The sequence below is a fragment of the Stylophora pistillata genome, chromosome 6 (genome assembly GCF_964205215.1).
Source record: "Stylophora pistillata chromosome 6, jaStyPist1.2, whole genome shotgun sequence".
NCBI classification, from domain to species: Eukaryota; Metazoa; Cnidaria; class Anthozoa; order Scleractinia; family Pocilloporidae; genus Stylophora; species Stylophora pistillata.
In genome coordinates, this window is record NC_142524.1 from 30,247,322 (window position 1) to 30,252,190 (window position 4,869).

A 4,869-nucleotide genomic window follows, 5' to 3' on the forward strand; every position below is an offset into this window, starting at 1 on the left:
GACGGCATACAATAAGCTTTTGTTTATTGTGCTTAGTGCAAAATAGTTCACAGCTTAGATTGTCATTCTGGCGTTTTCCTTCACATTACTAAAATTTTGAAGGGCATTCTTCGTCGTGGACATCGAGGCAAATGTATCGACGAGGTTCCTCTAGACAGCCATAAAAGTTCCAAACCATCACATTGCGGCGGTCTCTTTGACCTTTTTGAAAAATTTGTTTCTGCCTCTCATGTTTAGCGAATTATCCCAGGAAACGGGGAAATGGACGAGAAATGTTTTGTAAAAATGTCCAAGAGCGTCACATCACCGAATAGATTTCTTATTAATGTTAGCATATACCATACAGGTAAATACTGCTTTTCGCGGGTGCTGATTGGCTAGTTTGAAGGTGATTAGGGAGCACTATTCTCCTCCGAAAGACCAAAGGATCAAATTGGGTCAGACAGAGCGGTATAGGGGAAAGACTTTGGTTAAGTTCCGCTTGAGTTTCATTTTCACCGATAAAAATAGTCTAAAGCCTACTTTGAGGGGGGGTGGGGTGAATAAGGGTAGGGCTTAATTCAGCCTAAGATCCCTCATTCAAAATGAAAGAAGTAAAGGCAAGCTTTGGGTGGGTACTTCATTCTTCAAGGGGCCACGTCACGGCGTGGTAAGGTGCATCTTTTCAAACGCTGATCAAAAAAATATCATGAAACTGAAGGACATCGCAAGGTGAAGAGAACTTGGAAACAACGGAAAGAAGTAACCATAGGGACGATGCACAAAAAAGAAACGAGGATAGATAACTCGAGGAGCCGGGACACTCTGGAGGGTATAAAAATAGATTCCACGCAAATTCAGCCCGAGTTTATTTTCGAGATAAAGAGCTTAAACGTGTTCTCTTCTTCTATAATATGTCGTAGCCTTAGACCCTTTGTGGAAAGAAGAGCGTCCAGTTTGCTACGCCAGCACATCCGTTTGGTGAAGTCCACTCGACTTACAAGCCACTATTTACATAAAAGCTAATGCTCACAGGGCTCTGGTGCACATGATCACTATTTCCAAGGGGGTGCTTTGCTCATTACCTTAACGTTCATGGTGCCTCTGTCATAGTTATAGAGCCGAATGCCAGGGTTATTGTAGCCAACAGTGGGTAACGCTGTCTTCCAAGGCGTTACTGCAGGGCACAAGAAAATGGAACTAGTAGGAATTCCTGGTAAGAAAACGTAGATTTTGCATTAAAGCGAAGTTAAAAAACAAGACAATAACAACAAAAAGCAGAAAAAAAAAGTTTGGAGTAAACAAATTATTAGTCGCAATGAAAACTAGGGTGATTGCCAGGGTCCAATCTGCACTCCATTTTACATTATACATTGAATTTACAAACACAGATAAAAACACAAAAGTGGTTGGATAAACGCTCATTTCTTCTTGAAAGTCGGTTACAAATACACAACATTACGAGCTAAAACATTCGAGCATTTCAGAAAAAGTTCTGAGAAGAGATATCAAACATTCAACATTGTGCAACAGAAAATACATTCAATGTCAGTCTCATATATTCGAAATTTATGTTTCCGAGACTTTCGCTTCATGGAAAACATTTTGCTTCCAAGCCATCAGTATAAGGCCAACAGCCAAGAACCTCAAAAGTTTTAAACATGAGAAACCATTTGTGCCTTACTCATTTGAAAATATCTCAAATTCTGGGTTGCACTGTTGTCCACGTCGATCATCGACTGGCCATGCTTTACATTTTGTATAACTGATGTATCTACTAAGTTTTACTGTCTAACCCATGTCAAGGTTTACAGCCGAGATTTATCAGATGTTACAAGTCATGTGCTGTTGTCAGTGTAGTCCATCGACTGGCCATGCTTTACATTTTGTACACTCTATCTACTACGTTTTACTATCCGGCCCATTTCATGGTTTACAGCTGAGGTTTATCAGATATTTACAATTTAAGTTTGCATTTATGTCAGAGCCAATATAGTCTAAAAAAACATGGTTTAACTAATCAAAAAAAAAAAAAAAAAAAAGAAAGAAAGAAAGAAAAAACGAAAGAGACGGTGAAATCATTATATCCCTTCGTAAGAGCATGTTTAACGGATTGATCAACTGTGTTGAGGAAATAATTTGAGGATCAAAATGACGAAATAATAATGTCAACCTTTTTGCCTTCAAAGGTGGCCAAAAAAGTAATTTCTCGCCATAATATCGATGCATTTTCTAATAGAAAGGCGTTGGGAGGATCAACTAGCCTAGAATATTTTGTATGATGAGCAACAAATCTCAAACCTAAAACTATCAGATTGCATGGTAGACATCGTTGGGAATTTATATCTCGTTAATGGATGGAGAAGGTAAAGTACTTTTGGTAGTAGCGTGCGGGAACTTCGGATCTACCGAGACGATTCGAACCTAAAATGTCCAATTTAGCAATCGAATCAGCATCACTCATCATGATAGTTTTAAATCATATAAAAACGCAAAAGAATTAGTCCTAAAACATTTAAAAAGGCTGCGACGGCCAAATTGGACTGAGGTGATTTAGATATATTGTTTCGGCTTAAGTTTGTAGGTAAGCTTTAAGTTCTCAAACGTTTACTTCGTTTTCTTTGAAAGCGTCAAAAAAAGATGTCGGACATTGTACAAACTAACGAAAGCTCTTCGTCTTTTTACGTCGGAATCATGCCTGTTACTTACCGGATCTATTCGATCTATTCAACAAATAAATAGGTTGCCCTAAGACGTTGAGTTTTAAAATTCACAACAAGTAATAGGGTAGAGTATCGTGACTAAATCCCCTGTTTAAATGTTTGATTGCTCTCATGGTGAGTTATTTCCCTGGTTAGATGTTTCTTGGATTGCACTCGACGAGACAACTCTCTCAGGACTGACAGAAGGAAAGATATCGAACATTCTCCTGTACTCTGCTCGACGTTGCTGTTCATGACGCCATAAATAATGGGGTTGATGGCACTACTGAGAAACCACAGGTAAGTGGCAAAGATAAAAACCTAAATAAAAGAGAAATATTTAATACAGTAGATATCACATTTTGTACTAGAGTGTGAATAATATTTTGAAAACAACGAAGTTTGTCTTAATTGAAACAAAGAAATTTGCTCAAAATGGAGAGAGATTTGATAAAAGAATAGTTGGCTGGGAAAGCAATCAAACAGCGACGGGGATCATTAAAGAAGGAGAAGAGAAGGAACCATGGCACATGACCAAATCGAAAGATTTTGGCTTAAGATGCCAATGACACACAAGCCATGACGCACGATAATCAAAGGTAAGATTTCCATGACTGGAATTTCCCCCAGATCTTAATCAAAACAGTGCTAAGTAAATAATGCTGTAAATTGTCGCTTAAAATGGTTTTCCTGGGTTTAAATTCCTGTAACTTTCTCCAAATTTAAGCAATTATCATGGATAAGGTGATTAAAAGAAAAGTGGTCTTCATTAAGAAAGTGAGGAAAAGGAAGGAAGAGCCGGAGAAAATTAACAGTGGGTGATGATCAGATCAACATGTCTAATGAAACAATTGATGTAGCGATTGTGGTGTATATGAGTTTCCATGTTCCATCTCCTTTTGGCAGTTCATTAAGTTATTTAACAATGAAGAAAATTAACAGACAGGTGTATTTTGGGGAAGTAAAATGTTCCTTAAGTGAGTGCATTTGTCGGTTTTTTTTAAAACTCGTATTAAAAGGTTGCTTGAAAAGAAAAAAACTCTATTCATTTTAACCAAAAGAGTCTGATCTAAGAACACGGCACGATTTTATAAAATTTCGCAATAAACTGCTAGCTTTTATTTTAAAAAAACCAATTCGAAAAAGATCGTAGGTCTAAATTCTATGTATGATTCGTAACTAGAGTGTAATAGAAAAAAATAATTTTCTTATTATTTCTTTGTCAGTGACCAAGAGAGCATACTTTTTCGCATCGATCAACGAGACCCTAAACATGTCACTACCATCTAAAAAGTTTGGTTTTTTTTAGATAAACCAAATAACTACAATAAAATTGTCCTCACCTGACGAGGTAAAAGAAGTGGGTTTAACTTGTCCATGGTGTCCATTACTTCTGACGTTATCCAGAAAATGGTGAAGGAAAACACGATAGCTACCACTGCTTTAGCAACGAATATTTCGTGAGAATGGTTTCTTGTCTGGGTGTTGCGTTTCCTTAATTAACGCTCAGTGCCACGGCCGCGTTGTGCTCTTCCACGGCGCGAAACACTTTCCAGTAACACACCAGGATAATGAAATATGAGATCACGAAGGAGCCATAGAGCCAAGCGTTGAATGAGTAAATAGCAGCTGGACTCATAATCCTCCTCCAGCAAAGCAAGTACCCTGGGCAGAAGAAGAAGTAATCTAGCGACGGAAGATTGGGGAGCCTGTAGATTATCAGCGCCACTATCCATATGGCGGCAATAAGAAGTGATGTGCGTTCCTTGATAAAGATTATTACGTAAAGGTTCCGTCTCTTCACACAAAGGTACCGATTAAAAGCCGTCAAAGCCGTGAGGTAGATGGATACTTGGGCCAAAACTGCCATTGTAAAAGCATGGAATCTGCACACCCCATTGCCGAAGCGTCTTCGGCTGTTGATGACGGCGTCAACTGTCAGTGGCATGACAGTCACAGCGGTTAACAGGTCTGCGCAAGCTAGGGCCATAATCAGTATCGTGGTAGGGGTATGAAGCTTTGGATTGCGATAGGCGATGAAGCACAGGATGGCATTACCAAGCAAGGTGGTGATGTTAATGGTTATTAAAACGGTGAACTCTATTTCAACAGTTGGTTGCTTCTGGTTTCAAGCTCGTCTTGTAAAATAGCCAATGCATCTGGCATCTCCGGGGTCAATGTTGTTCAT

General features: G+C 38.8%; 1 pseudogene; it reads right to left on the reverse strand.

Annotated features, from left to right (window-relative positions):
• Positions 1 to 4,176: 4,176 nt before the first annotated feature.
• LOC148729344 (melanopsin-like) lies at positions 4,177 to 4,869 on the reverse strand (annotated as a pseudogene).